Source organism: Mauremys mutica, chromosome 24 (assembly GCF_020497125.1).
Source record: "Mauremys mutica isolate MM-2020 ecotype Southern chromosome 24, ASM2049712v1, whole genome shotgun sequence".
Taxonomy (NCBI): domain Eukaryota; kingdom Metazoa; phylum Chordata; order Testudines; family Geoemydidae; genus Mauremys; species Mauremys mutica.
Genome location: NC_059095.1, coordinates 3,781,889 through 3,808,506, shown reverse-complemented (window position 1 = coordinate 3,808,506; position 26,618 = coordinate 3,781,889). Strand labels below are relative to the sequence as shown.

The 26,618-nt window shown below is 41.7% G+C and overlaps 1 protein-coding gene across 3 annotated transcripts in view; it reads left to right on the top strand.

Annotated features, from left to right (window-relative positions):
* Window positions 1-26,618, top strand: part of GNG7 (G protein subunit gamma 7) — a 129,768-nt gene that overhangs the window by 69,372 nt on the left and 33,778 nt on the right. For 2 of the 3 annotated variants that reach the window (XM_044998454.1, XM_044998452.1), the window contains exon 3: window positions 7,440-7,465. The exons of the other annotated variant lie outside the window; for it this stretch is intronic. The gene's annotated coding sequence lies outside the window, so the exon portion shown is untranslated. The remainder of the gene's footprint in view (window positions 1-7,439; window positions 7,466-26,618) is intronic. 3 annotated transcript variants of the gene reach the window in all.

Below are 26,618 nucleotides of genomic sequence, written 5' to 3'. Positions count from 1 at the left end.
GGAGGATTAAGAGCAGCCTTGTTAACCCTTCCAGGTTGGCCATTGAACTGTTGGCCTGGAAGGTAGTAGTAACTTCCCATATTAGATGCCTTGATCTCTTTTGGGTGTTGAGCTGTGGATCTAATGATTGTGCTCTCAACCAATGTTGAAACCAAGAAGATTTCTATGAAGGTAACGTAGCTCATTTTGTTTCTTAGGAGGTTATGGAAGGATCTTCCTACCTGTAGTGTGGAAGGGGAGGAAACTGACCTTGCACAGAGGGAGCTTCAAGGGCTGTTTCACTCCATTAGTGGCAAAATTGAGGGATGTTTACATTTGATGACAAAACACTAGGGGTCAGAACAGACACATCTCATTACTACTGATTCTTGTAACTTGCCTATTATTTCTGGCAAGGGCTTCCTTCCAATCTTGGCGAATAAAAACAGAGCAATATTCCTGTCACTAGATTTTAACCATTATTCCAGATTGAAAATTTTGTGTGCTGTGAGGCCATTATTCTCTTCCTACCATGCTGGGGAGCAGTTTCCTAGTGACCTGATCATCTGCCTTCATATTTTCAATTCCACTCCATGGGAGCTGCTTGTCTGTTGTCAAAGCAATTACATTCTCCAGCAGAGAATTAGTTTTAACTTCGTTTACTTTACTACTGGGCTGCTACGCACATAATGTCTGTGGAATATTGAAATCCCTTGTGTGAGCGTGGTGAAGGAGGGGGTGAATGGATGCATGTACTAAATATATTTTGATTGTGTTTTTAGTCTTCAGTGACTAATCCCACCTGGCTTCTCATCCTAGCTTTCTGCGTCTCCTTTTACCTTTTCTACAAGCTAATTGTGTAAGAGTAAGGATGATATCTGGGGCATTCACATTACATCCCATCCATCGTAATTACCCACACTTTAAATTGCAGCACTTGTTTCGATCCTAAATTAGGTGTTAACACAGGGTGGAAGCAGGGAGGAGCTACAGCATCCTGCTGCCTTATCTGTCATCCCAGGCAAAGAATTTAACTAATCTTAAACAATGCACAGAAAGATCATCAGTGTGTCTGAGTAAAACTTAAACTTCATTGAAAGTTGCCCCTTGCTGTGACCGATTCTGTTCTTTCAGGTAAAACCCTTTTGCTCTTTTAATCCAGAATTACCCTAAACTACCATCTGCATAGCATGAAACGAGGGCTTTTTCTCCTCCACCCTGCTTGTAATCGCTCTTTAAAATCATTGGATGAGCCCAAAGGCCTGATCCTGTGAGATGCCAAGTGCCCTCCTCCCACACTGCCCTCAGTGGGTAGTTGAAAGCACTCTACAGGATTGTGCCTCAAGTTTGGATGCTGAGCCCTATAGTTCATAACCCACAACAGTTACAGCATTCTGAAAATGGTCAAAATGCAGCATTCCCTGAAAAGACTTCAGTGGCTTTTCGTATGAACTTGCTCCTTCAGGATTCTGAGATCTGAACGAGTCTGATTTAGGAGAAAAGCTTCATGGATTAAGATTAGATTTTCAAAGGCACCTAGTGGATTTAGAAGCACATGTCCCAGTGGATTTTTAAAATCTTGCCCTCAGCTCTTTGCCACACACGTTTCTTTTTTCCTCTTGTCTGCGGGTTTATTTAATACAAATCTCGGATGATGGATTTTCTTATTTCTCTGAACCTTTTGCTGCTAAAACAAAACCTTATGTGCAGTGGGGAGAGGCTTGCACACAGGGCACTGATTCCTCCAGGCCGGGGGAGTAGGCAGTGCGACTCACTAGCCTCAGCTGCTCAGCTGACAAATGTAGGCAAAGTTTGACAAACAGCCCACTCTGAGTGGAATGTGTGGCAGGTTTACTCCAAGGTTGAGCATGAAGGTGACTTTATAGAGGGGGTGAATAAAGTGGGTGGGTGGAGGAGGGGAGCAAGGCACTGAAGACTTATGCATGTTCTTCCTGATGGTTTTAGCCCTAGTGATAGTTAATGTCAAAGCAGCTGTCAGCCACCTCCAATGCACCCATACACAGGAGCTTTTCAAAACACCCAGTCTGTCCCTTTGCTGCCCCTTAGTTTTAATTTTAATGTTGCAGACATTGGATGTTCAAGGTATAATCTAGTTAAGACTCAAATTGAGGTGAAATGCTAATACCCATTTTTGCATCCAGTCTAAAATTGCAGTGTTACGATTGGTTCCTCTGCAGTTACTTACTACTTTTTAAATGATGGCTACTCTGTATACCGTTACTTCTGCAAGCTGCTGACAATCTCCACTCGGTACCGACAAGACAATGCACCCCTGTGCTTTCACACATTCATAATTATTCTTATTTTGTAATGATGGCTGTTCTCCAGAGAACGTTATGTAATGCTTTGTGATGGAGCAAATAACCACGGAGTCTGCCCTGCTTTTTATTTCTAAATATAAATGAATCCTTTCTTTCTGAGATGAACTGCTGCTGCTAAGAACTGAGCACTTCTCATTATAGCATTCTATAAGCATGTAGATTATTATTCATCATGGTTACAGTAGTGCCTATGGATCAAGCATGATCAGGGCCAGCTTGTGCTCGGTACTGACGGTGTAGAGCAGTACACAGTCCCTACCCTGAAGAGCTCACTATCTAAAAACACATGTTGAAGAGACCAACTGATATTGCATTGTCCTCACTAAACAGTTCTAGTTAAAACACATGCAATCTGAATCTTATGAATACATTTTCTTCAGTGGGACACTGCTAAGATTAGCCTGTTTGCAGGGTCCAAAATCATGTTTTATAAGCAGGTATTTTCCCGAAACAGATGTCTTTTTAATCACTAAATATCAGCGACCAACCCTACAACAATAAACTACTGTGCAACCAATAGAGAGGAAATCATTTTAGTACAGTTTCCAATGACTTTGTTCGTATAAAGTTCACTTATTTTGAACTATGGTAGGAAAAATACCTTAATTGTCCCTAAATTAAATTCAAGCTTTCTCCACTCTGGGGACTATTTTCAGAACTAATTATGCTATGTGTGCTGTTAGATACCAACACTGATGCTAGCTTACTCTCAGGAACAAAACTGTGGCATAGCAGAGTCCATATGCTTTGGGAGTTAAGCAATTCTGTTGTCGAAATAACTTTTTTTTTAATGTAAGGGATCTGTTGCATGACACCAGTGGCCACACAGGCAAAGACTGAAGTCATCTGTATGGTCTCACTGCAAAACTCCTTGAATGGCTGTAAATAACTTGTGAATTTCTCAATAATAATCTTCTATGGCACCACTTAGCAACCTCAGCTTTTCTGACCTATTGAAAAATGCCACTAACAAGTCAACGTGGTCTATATCTGGAATCTGATGCATCTGGTACCTCTGGCAAACTAAGGTGCAGCAGTATTCTGAGTAGAGACCTGCTTTTCTGAGTGGTTTCTCTTTCTCCTGCTGTTCTTCATTTTCCCAGGATGAATAAGAAAAAAGTCTGTCCTGGAATGACTCAGTAAGTCATTACTGCATTATGACACTAGTAGGTTGAACTTTAGATCTGCATCCATGAGACTATCACCAGACTCATTCTGGAGACCAGAAAGGGTTAAAATAGAGGGGGGAAATGAGACTTAAGTCCTGTTTTAACTAATTATTGGAATCTGAGGCAGTGAGAATCAGTTTTGAGTAAAACATAATTGCTAGAAATTGCACTTCTGGGTTAGTTAAGTCCTGCCTTTTTCGTATGCTTAAATTAAGTTCTGCAGTCGGTTGGGAACCTGTTGTAAAATAAGTCTCTAACAGGTAGTTAATGTTCCTATATTAAAATGAAATTGCATGGAAAAGCTTGGTGTTAAAGCTGTAAATGTGCTGCTCTGGCTTGCTCTGCTTGAATAGAAATACTCACCTGAGTGCAAGTTGGAGAAATCTCAATGACCAACATGAGGACCAAAATGATCCTGCCTAATTTTTATACACTCGACAGAGTTGCCACTGTATTGTGTAGATGCAGAAGGGGTGTGGGATTTGTTGCATCTTTTGTTCAGTGCCCCCCCACCCCACCCCCTGAGGTCTCAAAGTGGAATTCAGAAGAATCTGTACATAATAGTAACTTGCAGTATGTTCAACTCCTGATTAGCTTAGCCTGTGACAGTTCAGTCCTTTGCAGTGTTACCTTTTTATTTAACCTTACAAACACACTGGTTTGCCTTCTTACTCGCGCGCGTGTGTGTGTAAGCGTGTAAGTGTGTGATTCAGCTTTGTCCTTTCACTCAAGTGAAAAGTGATGCCTTGCTTTTCCTCCGCCTCCTCCCCTCTGGGCCTATAGAACTGAGGACAAGAACAGTAAACTCAACTCACTGTGTGGGCAGTGATACGCTGTAGGAGGGTTCCCCGACCCCAGAGCCTCAGCAGTGATGCAGCCGATTGACGTAGTTTTTCCTGCATCAAAGTGACGGTTGCCTAGCTGCCTCGCTGAGCCTGCCTTTTTTGTTTGAATGTTCCAGTACAGAGCTGCGAAAAGCCCACATGCGTTTTTACTCTCTGAAGCAGTGTTGGCTAAATGCCTGAAAAACATCCTCTAGCAGTTGTGGAAAGAATCCCATTAATTTTTACAAATATTTTTGTTTCCCCCTCCCCACCCTTCTCTTCAGGTTTACAATAGTTCTCCAGAGAATTGAAACCTCATTTCGCTGGCAGAGGCTGAGCAATCTTGATCAACTAACTTCAGTGCTACAAATTAAATTTGACACCAAACCACATGGAATTTAAACGTGTATCTGGCTGTTTTTACCTATTGTGATACACTTTCCTCATCTCCAACCACTTTCAACAATTCAGCTAGTTGAAAGTGTATCCTCGTGAAATGAACTTGGGCTCTTCCTTGAAACTGGAATGCCGAGGGTTTTAAAATATTGAGTACTGGCACGTGAACCTGACACTGCTGGTTGTGTTTCTCATATGCTTGTGCATCAGATTTTAAGGTGTAAACTGTAATAGAGTGGGTGGGATTATATTATCAAAACGATTTTAAAGTTCCTGGAGAAAAGGCTGGACTGTCCATATCTTGTATTCTTGTAACAGCAGGTATTGATTGCATTTTCCATCAGCTGTAAGAACAAAGAGTTCATTACACTAGTTGAAATCATCTTGGCAGATGGCAGTAGTACTTTAGTTGTAAAAATGCACTGGCAACTTTTTGCGTTGTACAGTAACTCCTCGCTTAACGTTGTAGTTATGTTCCTGAAAAATGCGACTTTAAGTAAAATGATGTTAAGCGAATCCAATTTCCCCATAAGAATTACTGTAAAGGGGCGGGGGGTTAGGTTCCAGGGAAATGTTGTTTTTGCCAGACAAAAGACATTATATACATTTTAAAGAAGCAACTTAATACAGGTATTAAACACGCTGGCAGCCCCCCATCAACTCCCCTACGTCCCCCGTTCTCCCCCCACCAGCGTCTCCTGCCTGCCAGTGGACCCCGCAGATCAGCACCTTCCTCCTGCCTGTGGCAATCAGCTGTCTTGCAGCCTGCCTCCTGAACATTGCAAACCAGCTGATTGCCTCAGGCAGGAGGTGGGGGGAGCAGCGGGAAGGTGCTGATCCACAGGGTCTACTGGCAGGCTGGAGGCACTGGGGGGGGCCGCATAGGAGAGCTGATGGGGCGGGGGGGCTGTCAACTGTGGACAGAGCAGGCGGCCAAACGACATTATAGCATAGCATTGCACAACTTTAAATGAGCATGTCCTGTAATGTAGCAGGGACATAAGATCAAAATAACATTAAGCGAGAGGACGTTAAGTGGGGAGTTACTGTAATTTGCTCTCCCGGATGAAAAAAATTCAGTAGCCAGTGATCATGCTCATTTGTCTTGGAGTATGACAAAGCTAGGTGAATTCTCGGGGAGTTTGTGCCTTCCTCAGTAATTTATCCAACATCTTAGACACCATTGGTTGTCTTCAGTCTGTCACTTTAGCAACACTGTGACAATTGCAATAGAAACTTGTTTGTCTTGCTCCTTTTTAACAAGGTAAATTAGAACTTTAAATTGAAAGAATGCAAATTGGGGATTAAAGGGACATGGCCGGGTCAAATTTGGTCTCAAACTTTTTTCTTTTAAAACTAGGTGGTTTTTTGCAAAGCTTACAGCTAATAGAAATCTTTCCATAACACGTTTTATATTGAAAAGGTTTAAGTGACACTTATGCTGTGTGTACAACCTAAACTTCATAGAATTCAGCTAGTGCATGAGAATGTGCAGCTCAGATGAAACTGACCAGTTAGTTAGATTTTCCTAATTTAAAAAAGAGACTGGTAAAAAAGATGGAAAGATAAATGAGATGTTTTAACGCAAGATGCTTGTGTAAGGATGTATGAGAATGCATTGGGTATTGACCTTGCTCCTGCACCTATTGAACCTGTAGCAGGGTAGCAAGCTACGTTCGTCTGACATAGGTTCATAAGGTTCAGAAGTACTGGCGTGTTTCTGAAATGTATTTTGTGTAAATGATTTGAGTAAACTGGTAAAATTCCATAAATCCCTTTTAAGGCCACCCTTTTCCTAGGCCATTACAAGTGAGCTGATCATGGGATATGAATTTCCTGTTGCCTTCATTGCCCCCACTACTCAATGTAATAAAACAGCAAGCCAGAAAATCAGGTTGGTTCCTGTAATGATGTCCCTGTCACTTGTTCCATTTTAGGTTAATTTGCTTGCTAGGGAGGTTATGGTTTTCCAGCTTTCAGCTGCTCCAAGTTCTCAGCTAGTCCATTTTTAAAACTAGAGCCCAAAGTTGGAAGCACATAAAGCTTTTTAGCTTGTAAAGGTATCTGACATATTCAATGTTGACAAGTGGAAATTTCTGGTTTAAAAGTTTTGCTTAGGAATTATAGTACAATCTCATTAAGAATCTTTAATGCCACGTAAAGCCAACTGAGTTTGCTTAAATATCTTACTCGGAGCTGTGGGTAAATAAACTTGATTCATTCTTTCCCCCTTGTGTTTTTAAAACTATGAAGCAGAATAAATTTTTGAAAAGACTGACTCCTTAAAGAATGCTGGTTATGTGAAAAATGCACAGTACTACAGAGTCATGCTGGTTCCATCCTTTATCTGCCCCTTTATCCCTGCCAACATGGAGTGCCTAAGGCATAGGCTCTGCTGTATGCCCAAATACCTTCTTGCCCTTGGATGTCTCATTGCTCCCTTCAGCTTTGGTCATCACTTCTATCATTTTGACTTTCAGCCCCTGGCTAGAAAGTCATTTACTGAATGCTGTACAACTGAAGTGACCCTTCATGGAAGTTTTAGTTTGTGCCATCAGATACCATTAGGCTGCTATAACCTCAGGGACTTCCAGTATCTGATGTTGCAAACTGCAACATTTTGCAACATTCTGAGTTCCATTGTGAAGGGTGTAAGTGTGCGCTAGATGCTAACTAGTTCTGTGTGCTCATTTGAAGGTAACACTTACGTCCAATGTTTTTTCTTTCAGGAATAATCCAGGAACAGTGAGGAAAGGTATGTACACACTGGCCATTTTGAGCCCTTTTCTTAAAAACTGTATAACTAAAATTGGCATGCTGTTTCCTGGCATACCTGTATGTCTGATTGGAATGGTTTCTGGTCTGTAGTACTGCTTACATTAACAAGTGATAGTTCAAACTGAACTGAACCTTAAACTGACTGTATCATTAGACCTACAGGACAAGCCTTTGGGCAGGATTCACTGAATTGGTCTCTGCCACACACAGGTCTCTTCAAAAGAGGTCTTGAAAGAACTATTCTTTACAAGCAGAGCAGGTTACTGTTGAGTGGTCCTGCATCACATGTAACCTGCATGATGCATGGGCCAGCTATTTTCCTTCTTCTGCAACAGTAAAGGGAGGCAGCTCACTGGCGCCCTGCTCTTGCTTGTGGCTTGTGAGCCTGGGTCAAGATTTATTTGGCTCATATTTTATATTTCAGGGTATCTGCTTTCCTCTTATCTCTCTTCACATCCATGGCACCCCGGATGTAAGGCACTTCTGAGCCTTTATGACCAAGCTGTCTCTCATCTCCTCTCCATCAAGTTACCTTTGTGGTTATGCCTGCTGAATTGCAGAAGATCCATGTTGCACAAAATCTCTTATCTGCCACAGGCTGGCTAAATTCTTGTAGAAATCTTTAGAATTCATTAGGTTGCAGTAAGATGATGAGCAGGACAAGCAGTGCACACTGAAGTAGCTTTTTTAGATCTTGCTGAATTCCCAGATGTTGCAGCTATTATATGCCAAAAAGCAGTAATATAAGTAATAGCATGTCCTTGCCTGAAATACTGTGTTCGTGTCTCATCTCCCTGCCTCAAAAAGAATATAGACGAGCATTAGGGGTGAATAAGAAGAATGATTAGAGGCATGGGGAAAGCTCCATACGAAAAGAAAGAAGATTGGGACTCGATGGGGCTGGGGGTGGTACGTGATAGGTATACAAAATGAAGAAAGGTAGAAAGCGTAAATGGGGACTCCTAATTATCCTCTCCCACAAATTCACAACAAGATGTTCAAGGACGCTGAATGACGACAAACGTAAAACTAATGAAAGGAAATGCTTTTCTACACCACGCACTTCACCTGAAGAACTCGCTGCCCTTGGCTGTCGTTGAAGCCAAGAACATAGTACAGGCCCGCGGGCTGGATCTGGCCCGTCGGGGCTTTCAATCCGGCCTGCGGGATTGCCAGCCTTGTGACGCAGCGGGGCTGAGGCAGGCTCCCTGCCTGCCCTGACCCTGTGCCGCTCTTGGAAGTGGCTGGCACCACATCCCTGGGGGGCAGAGGGCTTCATGTGCTGCCCTCACCTGCAAGCACTGCCCCCCTGCTGCTCCCATTGGCCAGGAACAAGGAACAGTGTCCAATGGGAGTTTCAGGGGTGGTACCCACAGGCGAGGGCAGCGCGCGGCGAAGCCGCTTGCCCCATCCCACCCCCAGGAGCCATTGCCAGACATGCTGGCCACTTCCGAGCGGCGTGGGGCCATTAGCCCTGCTGCGCACCACTGCCACCCCAGAGTCGCTCGAGGTAAGCGGCGCCAGGCTGGAGCCCGCACCCCAACCCCCTGCCGCACCCCTCCTGCACCCCAACCCCCTGACCTGAGCCCCTTCCTGCACACTGCACCCCCTCCCGCACTCCAACCCCCTGCCCCAGCCTACATTCATGGCCCTGCATGCAATTTCCCCACCCAAATGTGGCCCTTGGGCCAAAAAGTTTGCCAACCCCTGGCATAGTAGATTCAGAAAAGGATCTGACAAGAATGTATGCAGTCCATTTGGGAAAAGGAAAAGCTATTTTAGAAAGGATAAATACACCCTTGTGTGTCAGCTCTTAAACCAACAATTAAGTGACAAGGATCAGTAAGAAACTCCCCCAAGCAGGTTATAAATCTTTCCTCCCTTCTACTTCTGAAGCATCTGGTACTGATAATTTTTATTTGATAAGCCACTAGCTTGCTGTCTAAGGCAGTTTCCACAGTTCTGTGTTCCACAGGCTGTCATGTAATTATGATGGGAAAGGCAGGTGGTCTAAGCCAATGCTCTGTACTAATGTGGTCCACACTGGGGATGAGTTTGAGAGTCCTTGTGCTAGGTGTCTTTGGAAGGGTGCACTAAGTTTAAGGTGCTGTACATACCAGAACTTTGACTCCTATTAGTGAAACCTAAAAACATCCTGGTCTTCCATTAGCAAACGAACCTACGTGAAAACACAAGCCCTTCTCTTGCTCGGACTCTTTCATGAGCGTTGTAAGCATGCTTGCATACAGCATTCTCTGTGGCACAAAGCACAGAATTCTAACGGGATTGGTGGTATTCCTGGTTCATGTAAATATGCCATTCAGAATACTCCCGGGTGCAATTTTGAATAAGGTTGTCCTATAAAAATTGATTTCTACACCTTGAAGCGCACACTCTTTTTGCTGGGCTTACGTTGCTAGAATTAGTTTAAAAAAAGGTGGTGGGGGACACGCAATATGTTTGTATTTATACTTGACTAAAGCTTACGTTTCTCTCAGTACAATTGCCAGACTTCAAAATATAAACCACTGCCCTGATGAGGCAATCTATACACCACAGTACAAATAAGTGACTCTCCAACTTCGCCTCAGGTTTATGGTGAAATCTAAAGAACTGATGTTCCAAGTGCAGAACAGGGATGAGTAGAAACAGCACGATCAGTCATTTCCCTGTCCTAGAGTGAATGACAGACGCACTGAAACGCTTGAGAGAGGATGGAACAAAACAGGAAAAGTAAATGACACATACAGCCAAAGGTTTCTAATATGAAGTGAATGAATGTGGATTGGTGAGTGTAGGTTGCCCATCTTTAAATCCTGATCATCCTTTGTAGAAGACATGACATGGTGTATTCTGTACATGTTTCAGTATCTGTTTTTTAACCATTAATTCATTATTTACAATTTCTGAAAATGCCTCTTCCACTGTGAGGTCCTGAAATGTGCATGATCTCTTCAAGCCAACAAGGGAGCAGGTACCATCTATTGTCATGATTTGCATGTTTGTTCAAACATCATAGGCAATTTCTAAAGAATTAAGCTTCCTTAATCAACACAATATGGAATGCATGCAAATTGGAACTTCCTTCCTTATTCCTAACAGGCAGGGCAAAGGTCAAAAGAAAAGCTAACTCGCTTAAGGCTTTTTTTTTTTTTACAAGATTTTTCTTGGATTTTACATTTGTAACATAAGATTCTGACCTCACCCCCAGAGCTGTAGAGAAGTTCGATTTATATATAAATAGTTCACAAAAATGCCTCTTGCGTAGGAGGACTGGTTAAAATTAAAATTGAAAAACCTGTTCCCAGAGGAGTGCACATTTGGCTCTATCGCTAGATAAGCACAGGATTCTGTGTACACTAGGTGGTTACCCGCCACTTGTACCAGCCTAAAGCGTCTGTTTTTGAAACTGTGGATATTGATCATGATGCAAAATATACTCCTTGTAAACTGGTTCCAGGAAACAGTGCTATAAATGTGAGCCTGCAGGCTTGGAATTGGATCATTGTGTCAGGTTTTACTTAAACCGGAAGTGATTGCAACAAAACTATAATGCAGAATTAATTGTTTTGCCTCAAGCCAGTTACTTGCTAGGCAAAGTAGGATCTCAATTTGGTGGGTTTGTAGTAACTTCTTAAGAGCTATTTTAAATTTTTGGAACGCACATAAATCTACATCAGTCTGTTCCTGTGTAAACTGTCTTTGGAGCTGAGACAGTGGGACATAATTATTTTCAGCAGATTTAAGGATGGGTAGGCAGAGTCCAAAGGCTTAGCTAAACTTGAGAATTGTTTCTGACTAAGGTAGCATGTGACTTTAAAGTGAAATAGATTTATTGTGGAATAAGTTTCCACACATGGGGTTAAATCAGAAACAGTGAATCTGAAAAAAGAACAGGAGTACTTGTGGCACCTTAGAGACTAACAAATTTATTTCAGCATAAGCTTTTGTGGGCTACAGCTCACTTCCCAAGAAAGCTTATGCTGAAATAAATTTGTTAGACTCTAAGGTGCCACAAGTACTCCTGTTCTTTTTGCGGATACAGACTAACACAGCTGCTACTCTGAAACCAGTGAATCTGAAACAACTCCATGTTTAGACAAGCTCATATTAATTAACTCATTTGCAGCCGATCAGCCTACTTTGTACTGAAAGGCTCACCTTTCCAAGGTGGAGGACAGTCCTTTCTCTGGTAGCTCAACACTGAGTCTTCAGTAGAAACCGTACTGTGGCACTGGGTTGTGACACTGACATGAGGTCATGCATCACTGTTTCTCACCAATGGCTAGACACATTGGTTGCTGTGACACCTACAGATGCCTAGACTGGAATCTGTTTTCTACAGTGGTTGTCACGTGAATATGTCTATTTGAGAGATACAGGTTTCCCAGGAAAGGTGTAGGAGGCTTGAAGTGTTTTGGTCCAAGGTGGATAAAAATCTGTTTCAAATAAAACTAACGGATTGATTTAGCAATCAGATTTTTTTTATTTAAATGAGATTTAAAAAAAAAGGAAACCTGTTTAAAACTAAATTTGAAATTATGACAAATTTACTACAACAAAAAAATGTAAATGTGCTGCATTAGTGAGCCCTCCTCAAATAAGTTAAAGCGTGCTGCTTTTATTCAGAATGTGTGCTTGTGGGGCATCTTTAACTTTTGAGGTCAACTCAAGCATTGTAAATAATGTCACAATGTCATGCACTGCATTAAGTATCTGTATCTTCAGTTGTTACAGTGGAGTGAATGCTGGTATTAACATTTTTCCAAACTTAAGTACTTAGCTTTTCTGCACTCCAGAAACTCATTTATCTTAATTACTTTTGGCTAAGTTCAGCTAACGAGTATGGAGAGAATACTTTCTTCACTTGGACTAATTCATTCAAAGTTAAGAAACCGACTGGGAGTTGAAGAAGCAGGAGAGCTCGTTTTCCCGCTTCAAATCTAGGAATTAAAATCAGGGGAGAGGGGGAAGAGGTCTACTAATTCTAAGATTTTGAAGGACATTGGGGCCAGATTTTTAAAGGTACCTGAAGATGTAGAATAGGGGCCTAGTGGGTTTTATAAAGTACCTAAACTTAAGCGCTTTTAAAAATCCCACCAGGTCTCTTTCTGCAGCTGAAGGCACCTTTGTTTCTGTTCACCATGGGGTCGGATTTTCAATCTTCAGTTCACTTACTATAGTTAATATTTCTTTTGTTTGAATATAAAATATGTTTTGATAACCTTTTTATGTATCCTGCACACTTAAAATAGATTTCTTTACTCAATACCATTTTAAAAGGCCTCGTTTTGTACATTTTTAATTTAATTCCAGTTTCCATCCAAATGGAACTTGACACAAATCCCAAGTAAAATAATCTATGAAATAAGAAATGCATCATTCACAACTTACTAACATAATGTAAAAATTAAGAATCTGAATAAATGTATTAAGCTCCATAAGAATGGCCATGCTGGGTCAGACCAATGGTCCATCTAGCCCAGTACTCCATCTTCTGGCAGTGGCTAATGCCAGATGCTTCAAAAGGAATGAACAGGGCAATAGTCAAGTGATCCATCCAGGGCCAGTGCAACCATTTAGGCAACCTAGGCGGTTGCCTAGGGCACTAGGATTTGGGGGGCGCCATTTTCTTCAGCAGCGACCGTGACGGCCGGATCTTCGGCCGCCCCGGTCACCGCCGGCATTTAGGCAGAGGGAGCTGGGGCAGGGGACCGCGCGGAGGGCCACCTGCAGCAAGTAAGGGGGGGGGCGGCACCCAGGGGCCTCTTCCCCGAGCATGCCGTGGCCGCTTCACTTCTCCCGCCTCCCAGGCTTGTGGCGCCTAAGCTGATTGTGGCGCCTAAGCCTGGGAGGCGGGAGAAGTGAAGCAGCTCACCCCTGCCCCGCCTCCTCCCCGAGCACGCCGTGGCCGCTTCACTTCTCCCGCCTCCCAGGCTTGTGGCGCCTAAGCTGATTGGCGCCGCAAGCCTGGGAGGCGGGAGAAGTGAAGCAGCGATGGCATGCTCAGGGAGGAGGCGGGGCAGGGGTGAGCTGCTTCACTTCTCCCGCCTCCCAGGCTTGCGGTGCCAATCAGCTTAGGCTGGCGCGGGGGGGGGCCACAAGGTGGAAGTTTCGCCTAGGGTGCGAAACATCCTTGTATCGACCCTGGATCCATCACCAGTACCAGTATCTGGCAGTTAAAAGCATAGAGAGACACAGAGCATGGGGTTGCATCCCTGACCATGTTATGTTAGTTAAGTCATTGGTAGACCTATTCTCCATGAATTTACCTAATTCTTTTTTTAATCCAGGTATGGTTTTGTCCTTCACAGCATCCCCTGGCAATGAGTTCCATAGGTTGACTGTGCATTGTGTGACTGAAATATTTCCTTTTGTTTGTTTTTAAACCTGCTGCCTATTAATTTAATTGGGTAACCTCTGATTCTGGTGATATAAGAAGGGGTAAAGAACACTTCCTTATTCACGGTCTTCACACCAGTCAAGATTTTATAAACCTCTATCATGTGCCCCGTTAGTTGTCTCTCTTCCTGCTGAAAAGTCCTCATATGGAAGCTGTTCCATACCCTTAATCATTTTTGTTGCCCTTCTCTGTACCTTTTCCATTTCTAATATCTTTTTTGAGATGGGGCAACAAGAACTGCACACAACAGTCAAGGTGTGGGTGCAACATGGATTTATATAGTGAGATTATGATATTTTCTGTTTTATCGATCTTTCCTACCTGATTCCTAATTATCTGTTTTTGCTGCTGAATATTGAGCGCATGTTTTCAGAGAACTATCCATGACGACACCAAGATTTTTCTTGACTGATAACAGCTAATTTTAGATCCCATTATTTTGTATGTAGAGTTGGGATTATGTTTTCCGGTATGCATTACTTTGCAATAAAATGGCAGATGAAATTCAGTCACCTAGTTTTGTGAGATTCCTTTGGAATTCTTTGCAATCTGCTGTGGACTTAACTATCTTGAGTATTTTTGTATCATCTGCAAACTTTCCCACCTCTGTCTTCACCCTTTTTCCAGATCATTTATAAATATGTTGAACAAAACTGATCCCAGTACAGATCCCTAGGGGACACTGCTATTTACATCTCCCCATTCTGAAACTGACCAGTTATTGCTACCTCTTGTTCCCGGTCTTTTAACGATATACTGATCCATGCGAGGACCTTCCCTCTTATCCCATGACTACATAGTTTGCTTAATAGCCTTTGGAGAGGGACCCAGTGAAAGGCTTTCTGACAGTCCAAGTACACTATATCCACTGGATCATCTTTGTCTACATATTTGTTGACCCTCCTCAAAGAATTCTAATAGATTGGTGAGTCAATTTCCTTTTTAAAAAGCGCTGTTGACTCTTCCCCCAACAAATCTTGTTTATCTGTGTCTGATAAGTCCGTTCTTTACTATAGTTCCAACCAATTTGCCTGGTGCTGAAGTTAGGCTCACCGGCCTGTAATTTCCAGGATTGCCTCTGGAGTCTTTTTTTAAAAATTGGCATTACATTAGCTAACCCTCCAGTCATCTGGTAAAGATGCTGATTTAAGTGATAGGTTACATACCACAGTTAATAGTTCTACAATTTCATGTTTGAGTTCCTTCAGAACTCTTGGGTGAATACCCTCTGGTCCTGGTGACCTATTACAGTTTAATGTATTAATTTATTCCAGGCATATAATTGCTTAAATAAATGTGTACAGACAAAAAGTCAGCAAAAAGTACCAAATTAGTTGGTTGCAAATAAACATGTTTTAATGGTTACCAACCAATGAGAATGAGCCTTTCTTTAGGAAAATAAAAAATACAAATGCAGAACTAGATTGATTTTTTTTTTTTAAATCAGCAGTTCTGATCATGATTTAAATTAGTAAACAAAACTGATTTAAATAATTTGATTTCAATCTACCCTGCTCTGGTCACCCTACTTATTCCTTTCTCTTCTCTCTTCCCCCCTCCCCCGGTCACCTTAGTTCTTTCTCTTTCTACCTGAAACTGAGCATTCACCTGAGTTAGATGCAATGCTGGGAAATAAGGAAATAGTACTAATCTAGAACATCCTATTAAGTGCTTCCAAGTTAGGTTGTGGGTGGTGGTGGGGGAGAGAGAATTTGGGGGGAAGGGGGCGTATGAGGTCTGTTTTTTGTTTCCAGGATAACATCCTGCTAGCCTTTTAATCATGCTGCTGCTGGCAGCTGTTCTGTATCTAGTGCTGTATGAAAAGTCTCATTTGTGACATGCCCTTCTGTATATACAGATAAATTGTTGAAGTCTAAAGCACAGTATATTATAAAAGTAAATCTCTAAAATACTACTAGTTTATAGGTCAGGTCAATATGACTATTTCTTCATTTTTAATATTTTTGTGGGACAGACTACTAAAACGGCATCTCTTACAACATCCATTATCTAAACTGGGAGAAGTTTGAATGGATTTATATTCTAGTCTGTACTAGATCTTCTAAAACGTGTAGCTCTACAAAAATCAGTAAACTAAAGGTCAGCTATTACATGAGGGTTCATTACTTGTTCATCTCCTTTTATAACCTGTTGTGTAATTCATCAGTTACTTTTCTTTTTTTGGTCTCCTTGTCTTTCTAGCCTGGAACTCTTTCAAATAAGTTACAACTACCCAGTCCTTAGCTCAACTCCTGAACTTATTCCAAGCCAGCGTGACTTAACTTCCTGTAAAAGAGACAAAAGAAAGCGACCTTCTGCTTCCTTTCCCTGCCTAACAGATTCTATGGCCCATGTGGGAGTTGCTCCTCAGTTGCAAATCCTCACATGATGTTGCAGTCATCAGCATTACCAAAAGACCCAGGCTTCCGTGAAAACAGCTACACAGACACTGCAGTCACAGGCTGCAGCGTAATTACTTTGATGGATGAAACAAGTGGAACGTAGTCATCCAGTCAATCAAGCTGTATTTTAATCTGGTTTAGGGAACAAGTATCCTCATTTTTACTTGCATGCTGCTGACTTAATTAAGGGATCTTGGCTTCACTGCTAATCTATTTTGAGTCCCTTGTGGGCACCTCATTTTTGCCCTATGCACACGTAGCCCTAATGAAAACAAGGTTAGTATATAGAAAGGGAGTGAGAGCAATAATCACAAGACTGCTGTTTTGTTTTGTTTTGTTAACAGAAACCAAGGCATTAGTGCTTACTGTCCTCATGTGATGTGACTGCTACAAAAGGTCAAGCACATTTATAGTGAAATTACCAGGAGCTGTCTATGCATGGGAGTGAAGCAGTTTCAAAATATGAATGAGAAATCTTTTCTGCAGTCAATTTATGCTGGTAATTGAACCTGGCAGAGGAGTTAGCATGTGAAAGTTGTTTTATTCCTCTGGCAACTTATTGCCAGGCTTCTAGGGCATCTTGCTTAAGCATTCATTTAAAACTTGCTTTCCCATTATTGAAGCAGTATTAATTGGGGCCTGTCAAAACAATGTAGTGGCTAAGGCACTGGGCTGGGATTCAGGAGACCTTGGGTCTCTTCCCAGCTCTGCCACTGACTTGCTGAGTGACCATGGCTAGGTCACTTCCCCTCCATGTCCCCACCCACCTTGTGTCTTTTTTCATTTAAATTGTAAGCTGCTGAGGGCAGGGACTGTTATTTTAGTATGTATGTAGAATAGTGGGGCCCAGGTATCAGCTGGGACCTGTAGGCAGTACTGGAACACAAATATTAAAAGAAATCTCTTGGAATGCCTGTCATATGATTAGGGGGAGATGCCAGCCACTGCTTCTCCTTAAAGATGTAATGGATACCATAAAGCTCCTGCCACTTCCAAAGAAATAACTTACAGAGGAACTGAAGTTTATAGGTGATCTGGTTTTTCAGTGTCGTTAATAAATGCACTTTCCTATGACATGGGCAATTACTGCTGCTATTATGGGCCAACAAAGAATGGCCCCCAGCTGCACAAGGTGTGGTACAAACAGAGGAGTAGATGGTCCCTGTCCCAAAGAGCCTGCAAGCTGAACAAGGCAGACGCTGGGTGGGAGAAAGGTAAAACACACAATCCGAACTGCTGCTTTAGGATAGGTGCTGCTCTCCTCTGCTTAGCTTTAATTATAGAAGCTTATTTTTTTCCCCGTAAGATCTTAATTTTAATATCCGGGCTTCGAGTGTTGTGTTGGCCTGGAGTGGAATAAACTGGAGAAGGCTTAAGCATGGATTAAGAGGGAAGCCAGATCTGCAAGGGTGAAAAGAGAGCACGTAAAGGAACAAGAGTAGATGGATTGAAAAGGATATTTTAGTACATCTTGATTGCTGTTACTGTGTGAACTTTACTGTAGTAGTGATTACTGCTGAGTGAGATTGAAACCTGATAAGCAAAGGTCACCTCACAAAGATGGCATCACGAATCAAATATTTATAAGAAACTAGCATTAAGACTTTCTTCCTCTCTGCTTCACTTGGTTCAGGTTACTGGCACTACTCAAACACATGTCACTGTGTGGCTCTGCCTTGCTATAGGTAATAGTCATTGGTGTGCAAAAGTGCCCATTCAGTCATCCTTTGTCATCCTTTTTATTTAAGTCTCTAGCTGTTTTAACATGTTCTCCTGCAAAATGATGTTTCCTCTCTGGCATGCTGTGCACCACTCCTCCATTCCTAGCTTCTTTTGGGCAGATAGCTCTTGAATTAATACTGGGGAAGGTGTTTAGGAATTTTACTGTGCTATAGGTTGGGCTTTTCAAAAGCATCAATGGGGAATTATGGATCCTACTTTTCCCAGTGATGACAAGGTCCCAGTCTCTGGTTTATGAAGACTTTCTTGCCTTTATAAAGCCCTGTCAGCTGCACAAGTCAGGGAAATAGGTTGGCAAAAGACATATTCAAATATGGTTAGTTAGAGGTGCTAACACAGTTTCCCTGCCAGTGTGCACAGAGCCTTCATGATTTCCAGAGCAGGCTGGTTGCTTAATTCTATCTTGAATGGCTGTGTTCCTAATTAAGAGCTTTAAATAGCACTCTGTGCAACCAGATGAGATGCTGAATCTACCAGGGATTGCAATTGTCTTGACACAGGGTCACTGAGGGATTCTCAGGGTTAGGTTAGAAAGTGGAAACTGCCCAACTCACTGCCTGAAGTAATTTTACTTGGTGTCCGGATGTCTTGCCCATGGCTTTGCAGTAATGTCTGGTATTTTACTTACTCTGTTTTGCAATATTTAGCTTTCTTTAGAAACAGACTGCCTTGGCACTCTATTTTCAAGGACACGGTCACCTCAGTTCATGCTACATACATTGTCAATGGCACAACAGTGTTCACAGAATATTGCTCTTGTCTTTTTTGATTCTTATGCTTCCCTGAAAGTTAGTACGGTATGTTGCTCCAGTTGAAAATTGCTTACCTAGAAATCTGCACCTTTCAGAGAGTTCTTTGTGTGCTTACTTATCCCCATCTTCTTTATTGTGCTTACTTATCCCCATCTTCTTACTTATCCCCATCTTCTTTATTGTTTAAAGAGCTTGTGTCTACATGTAAAGGGGTGGGGGAGGGTGGTGAATGCACCCAAAGGGCATATGGGGGATATAGGTGCAACTGTTCTGGCTTAAGCTAGAAGTCTCCATTAATTGAGCAATTAGTCTTATTTCTTAATGCCTTCTGGTATGATTCTACCACCCTCTTAGTTTAGTTTCACTGCCTGTGAAATGAACACCTGAAAATTTGGGACTGTCCCATGTAAGGTCAATATTAAGGAAACAGTCAATGTATTTTCACAGCATAGCTCAGGTAACTTAAACAAGCACAGCTGTCATAGAAACAGTGTGTTGTACGAAGAGGCTGTTAAGTTAGAAATCAGTGCCCTTCTGGAGAAATCAGTGACATTTGCTCTATGTGCTCTTCTAGGAAACTCTTCTGAAGCAGTCGATTTTTATCAAACGGATTCCTGTTAGGGCTGTCGATTAATCGCAGTTAACTCATGCGATTAATTCAAAAAATTGTGATTCATCGCAGTTTTAATCGCACTGTTAAATAATAGACTACCAATTGAAATTAAATATTTTTGGATGTTTTTCTACATTTCAAATATATTGATTTCAATTACAACACGGAATACAAAGTGCACGGTGCTCACTTTATAATATTTTTATTACAAATATTTGCACTATAAAAATGATAAAAGAAATAGTATTTTTCAATTCACCTCATCCAAGTATGGTAGTGCAATCTCTTTATCATGAAAGAACAAATTACAAATGTTGATTTTTTTTGTTACATAACTTCACTCAAACAAAACAGTATAAAACTTTAGAGCCTAAAAGACCACTCAATCCTACTTCTTGTTAAGCCAATTGCTAAGACAAACAAGTTTGTTTACATTTACAGGAGATAGTGCTGCCTGTTTCTTATTTACAATGTCACCTGAAAGTGAGAATGCGTGTTCTCCTGGTACTTTTGTAGCCAGCATTGCAAGGTATTTATGTGCCAGATATGCTAAACATTCGTATGCCCCTTCGTGCTTTGGCCACCATTCCAGAAGACGTTCTTCCATGCTGATGATGCGCGTTTAAAAAAATAATGCGTTAGTTAAATTTGTGACTGAACTCCTTGGGGGAGACTTGTATGTCTCCTGCTCTGTTTTACTCACATTCTGCCATATATTTCATGTTATAGCAGTCTTGGATGATGACCCAGCATATGTTGTTCATTTTTAAGAACACTTCAACTGCAGATTTGACAAAATGCAAAGAAGGTACCAATGTGAGATTTCTAAAGATAGCTACAGCACTCGACCCAAGATTTAAAAATCTGAAATGCCTTCCAAAATCTGAGTGGGACAAAATGTGGAGCATACTTTCAGATGTCTTAAAGGAGCAACACTCTGATATGGAAACTACAGGACCCAAATCGCCAACAAAGAAAATCAACCTTCTGCTGGTGGGATCCTACTCAGATGATGAAAATGAACGTGTGTCTGTCTGCACTGTTTTGGATCGTTATTGAGCAGAACCCGTCGTCAGCATGGACGCATGTCCTTTGGAATGGTGATTGAAGCATGAAGGGACATATGAATCTTTAGCGCATCTGGCACGTAAATACCTTGCGATGCTGGCTGCAACAGTGCTATGCAAACGCCTGTTTTATTTTTGAATGCAGTCTTGTAATGGGGGAATTGAAAAATACTATTTATTTTTTTTACAGCACAAATATTTGTAATCTTAAATATAAAGTGAGCACTGTACATTTTGTATTCTGTGTTGTAACTGAAATCAATATATTTGAAAATGTAGAAAACATCCACAAACATTTAAATAAATGATATTCTATTTAACAGTGCAATTAATCGCACACTTAATAGTGATTGATTTTTTTAATCACTTGACAGCTCTAATTCCTGTGTATGCTGTACGTGCTCTCCTTAGTTTCTCATACAAACCTCCTTTCAAATGAACTCGTAATCCATAACACGGTAGTCTGGCCAGTGCCTAAACCAGGGGTTCTCAAACTGGGGGTCGTGACCCCTCAGGTTGCAGTGCGGTTACATGGGGGTTGCGAGCTGTCAGCTCCGTCGGGCTGACAGTCCTGAGCTCCTATTAAAATCCCGCCCCATTTTTATTTTAGGGGAGGCTCACGCTTAGAGGCTTCCTGTATGAAAAGGGTCACCAAGACAAAACAATCACTAGGCTAAAAGGTGTGATATTAAAGATACAGCATCAAGGTTGCTGGGCCAAAAATCTCGCTTGCTTTTTCCCCTTCCCTCCCCCCCCCAACCCCCCCTGGTTTCCTTGACCAGAAAACCCATGTAACTATTTGTTGGGGAGGGGGAAATCCTTCCGTGTTCTTTCCTTAGTGCAGTCAAGGCCACACACATGAGAGCAGCGCACAAGAACAAAGTAAAGACATGTGATGTAAGAGAACAGCTCACATTTCAAACTTTTAAGGGGTTGTAATTAATAGGGGAGGTGGGGAAATTACAGGTGCCCAAACATTGCAGGACACAGGGACACGTGGCAGCTTTCCAGAGCCCCAGGGACAGCACTTTTTTCAGATCCCCTCTTCTGAATGGGAAACGTAACAAAGTGTGGGAATGGATAAACTGTACCGATGGCGAATGTTGAGTCCTGGCTTTAGTTTGCTTCTCTCCTCCCCCCACCCCCAATCTCCCACTTCAATTCTTTACATGCCTTTACTTTCTCTCCCCTCTTCTCTCCTTCCCTGAGTCTGCACTCGTTCCTACCCTGATCTCTTCTCCCCAGCTGCCATGCATGGCTTAAGGCTGAATGGGGCCTGAATCCAGCAAAAGACCTTATCGCACAGCTGGCTCCATACCTTGCCAACGCTTCCTTCTCCTCTGGCCCAACATTGTCTAGTGGTGGAGCCCGTGGGTCTTAATCCACCCTGCCATCTACCAAGTAGGAGAAGCAGCGGGGAGCATGGCATGCTGGGAAATGAAGTCCTAAAATCTCACAGGCCACACTTCCTAGGCTAGCATTACCTTGAGTAACAGGGAATATGATACTGAGTGATGTGAGTTGAAGACAGTTACTTACCAATAGTAATGTCCTCCCTCCATCATGTCAAACATAGTAGCATCAAAATCCCTCTCCTACAAGAAGAGTAGGCAAGCATCAAATGCTAAGTGCTCACAATGTTCTGCTCTCCTTTTTGGTCCCACAAGTGTTTGTCTCACTAAAGTAGGGCAATAAGACACAAGACCATAATGGCTGGGCAGCGACGGGGCAAGAATCTGACATTTGTTCAATGACATTTGTAATATAACTTGAGGCTGCGCACTTACACTGTTCTAATCAGGCACTGCAGTCTGAGAGATGAAGGGGGGAAAACCTTTCCGTATGAGAAATCCAAGTCAAAGATTCTGAGAATAGAAATATATTCCTGGTGGTTGTGTAAGTTTGACTGGTCAAAATGAAATCTGCTTCTAAAAATAGGCTGTCAGTATTAACTGTGAAACATTTGTCCTTTAGAATGTGAAGAAATGTGGGTGTCGCCAAATTAAATCATGTAATCTATGGGCAAATACACACTCTGCATTTAAATTCATAGAAACTTCTTTGTGTGAGAACTCAGCCACTGTTCAGTGGTTCAGTAGAAATTCATATCGGACACTTGATTTCAACAAAAAGGATTTTGTCCTCTGCAGTTAGTCAGGTTTTCGTCCCACATTTTGTGTGAAGTGCGTTCTGATGCATGTTCAGTAAAGGAGAAAGAAACACTCTGGGCTACTTGTCCCAGTAGCAGCCTTCTGTTCTTTAACCCCCCTGCAGTACTTGTGATGTAACTCTAGAGGGGCGTGAGTGCAGGGTCCTGTTACTGCTGTCTTCCTCTTCCACTGATGTGGGTGAAAGTGCAGTTAGTCAGGGACTTTCAGCACACGCACTCTTCTGCATCTAACTTGCTCACCCAGACTCAAGAGATTTCTTGAACAGCCAGTATTGCAAATTCAACCCTGGATCATCAAACCAAACTGGGCTCATTTTGCCTCTTACATTGTCACCACTAATAAAGGTTCTCTAATGGAAACGTACCCATACGCAGAGCTATGAGCTAACAATAGAATTCAGAAGCTCATTCTTCCAAAACTGTAGTGGATCTGCAGCAAAACTTTGTATGCTTGGCAGTGCTGCTGGCAGACCTGACCCAGATGTGCATACAGCAGATATGATGACTAAGGAGGTGCCGTTTTTATACAGTCACTTCTCTGACTATAGCTGCATTATAAAGCAAAGGAAAATGTTCTCGTGAAGGGTGAGAATTCACACTAAATATCTCTTGTATGAAACTGGAAAACTAGCTTTTCTGTGCTTGTACCAGATTAAAGCAAATGCCAATTCACATTGGCATATTAAATGTTCTGTTCAATTGAAAGTTATTGGGAGTTCTGCTGGGATTAATACCAAAAAGGCCCTTTTGGAAGATTCTGACTCCTAGGTACATCCACCCATTATAGATATCACTTAGTCTGGTAAAAATGTTGATGTCAGATTACACTGATGTGCACTAGATTGCTTGGCAGAGAAGGACCATAGCTGCACATTCCAAGAAAGACGTCTCCTTGGATTCTTCCTGGGAAGCAGAACAGGGGAAGTAATTCTGATAGTTCTGGGTTGGCTGGTCCCAGCTCTGTCCTTTAGAGTCTGCTTTTATCTTCAGCTGACAAACATTTTCCTAAGAAGCAGTAAATGAGAAACCCCACTTGGTGTTAAAATGAAGTAGAGAGAAAACAAAAGGAAAAAGTTTCTAGCTGCAATGATTGTGCAAACCATGTTGGCTGGCTCGACCGGTCTGTCCTTCCACATCACCACTGTACTCCTGGCAAGCACTCTGTCATTAGGAGCAAAGTGTTCAGACTTCATATTTTAAATGCAGTGTTGTGCTCATAAAGACTCCTTACGAACATACAATGTGCAAAGAATTACTCTGACAACTAGAAAACATGCTGTGATTTATAGGCTTTTTTTTTTTTTTTTGGAAGTCTGTTTAGAGCTGGTGAAGCAGACTGTATATCAGGTTTGTCAAAGCACATGAAAGAGGTTAGTGTATGTTTGGCACTCATGTTCTTGGCAAACTTTTTTTATGGGCATTTACTAAACCAAGACACATCCAAAGGCCTGTCAGTATTTTTCTTGTTTGCTCAGCATCATCTGAATGCTGGTTCCCAATAATGTGAAGTTTGACCAAGAACAGTTGTATCCAGTGTATAGTTTATTTTGCTCTAAACTGAGACATAGGGTTTTTCATATGAAGTAAATATTTGTCATAACATCAATTTTGGCAAACTTTTTGCTGGTAAATACTTAGGCCAGAAGCCTCCTTGCACAGGTATTTGCAAACAATTGAATCTGTGATGTCCAAACCTTTTTATAGTGGATTATGTTTATTTATCTAATCTGTGTACTTTATGGGATTATTGTCATGATTTTATAGAAGCAGCTGTTGCTTACTTTTGTATTTTGGAAGCTGCAGAAAATGTGTTGAAGGGGGAAGACTCTACCCTGCACTGACTCTTTACTTACTAAAATATGTTCAGTTGGACATCTCTGTGCATACTAGTCATGTGAAGGACAAGTCCCAGAGCAGGCTACCCTCAGCTCACCTATAGACAAAAGCCTGAAAAAAGAAATGTCTTGAATTGTGCCCTAAAGGTTAACAAGTTAAAGCAGTGCTGGACCAGATGTAGCAAACTTCTCTGTGAAGAATGTCTTCTCACCAAGCACCTGACTGCCTAACCTTAAAACTGGTAGATGAGCAACTTCTGAGACATCTCCGAGATGGTTGGTTCTTAACCACGTAGGTCTTTATAGATCAGTTTGTAGACTTGCCTGCAAAGTAAATGGAAAAGATTCTTGCAGTAAGAAGGATCTGGCTCTGATTTCAAGCACAGCCTTCCCTACCCAGCCCTCCATACAGTTTCGGAACCCCAATGTGACCCTCAGGCCAAAAAGTTTGCCCACTCCTGATGTAGACTGTACCTACAGCAATCCAGTACCACATAGGGACTTTGGTTCAGCACTGATCTGAAGGGAAGACTGTTGCTTACTAAACCACCGGTATTGATTAATGTAGCACCTCGGATATCTCTAATCTCAGTACTGACCAAGCCTGATCCTGCTTAGAGTGGGATATCCCAATAGATCACAAGTGAAAGCACAATACCTGCAGGCTAGTAGAGAACAAATAAGCTTTTGGGTACTACTAACATTTTGCTGTAACAGAGTAGTTGGGGAAAAAACATGTTTTTGCTACTTTGAAGCCTTTCTGAGAGGGTCAGCTCTCCTGGGATTTCAGTAACATTTTATCACAGCTGTGCTTCTGCTGAATTGATAATTAGAAAACAGAGTGAGGGTATTTCTGGCCTAGTACCTGTAGTGCAATATAATTCAGAAGCCAAGGTTTCTTCCAGTAACTACCTTTAAAAAAAAAAATGCTTATAGGCATATTGTGCCAGTGAAAGTTTTAATGGTCACGTTACCTCCAGTATTTACCAGCAGTCTTAGCATCTCAAGTAGCAGTGACTGAACAAAAGATTGTTATGCCTAATCATACAATGAGGATATTATAACTTGTGGTTCTGATGTCATTCCCAGCAAACTCACTTTCCACAATCAATTAAAAATCCTATGAAACCAAACGCCGTAGCCTTTCCATTCCTCTCATACGGAGCTGTGCAAAGTTTCAGTAAATATACCCCCTCCTTTTTTTTTCTTGTGGTGTATTTATTCTCCCGAGCTCTGACTGTCCCAGTGCCATTTGTAAATCAGTGCTATAATAAGAATGATGTGCTCTGGTGTATTCCTCACAGAAGTTGCTTTGACTTACTTGAGTGTTGTACAGGGTGTTTTTATATTCTCTCTTTAATAATATGTGGCTAACTTGCTTTGCAACAGTATGATCCTATTTCTGGAAAAGAATAAATTTTAGTGGTTTGCTTTTTACAAAAAAAAAATCATTCTGCTTACCAGATGCTGAGCAAAGATACTTGACATTTAATTCTTCAATGCCTACTTACCATGTAAAATATTTTGGCATAGATCTTCTATTTATGAGGGTAGCTGCTTTTATTCTGGTAAGCCATATTAGTTTGCTGTAAGGAAAGATGTGTTTTACAGACCATAGGTAACCTCTATCCTCTAGCTACAGTGAGATAAACAGATATAGTTTAGTTTTTGCTCTGTTACTATAAATGGCATGTTACTTACCTGGGTATTTCTCTTCACTCCTGCATCAAGTCCACCAAAAATACACCTGAACAGCAATCTTATTCAGTGTCTTGAATCACTGCCTTCATCCATACATTCCCTCTCCCCTCCAGTTGGTAAAATGATACCAAACTTTTCTAAATCTTTCAAATGCCAGCTCCTCAAAGGTTTCACATTTAGACTTTGGCAGAAAAACAGAATTCTGACAGGTCTGTGTAATGATGCTGTTAGCAGCTAAAGAATAGTGCATGTGGTGTGCAGTCTTAAGCCATTTTGGATCCATCATGTTCTTGGTGGACAGAGAACAGTCTTGTGTATGTTTCTGTCCAGTTTTACTTTGTGCACAAGTTCAGGTGCAACTTAGTGCTAGGCTGCTGCTTGGCTGCTGAAGGTGAGAATTTTGCAAATGCATGACATTTAACATTGGCCTCCATTTAAGACCCTCTT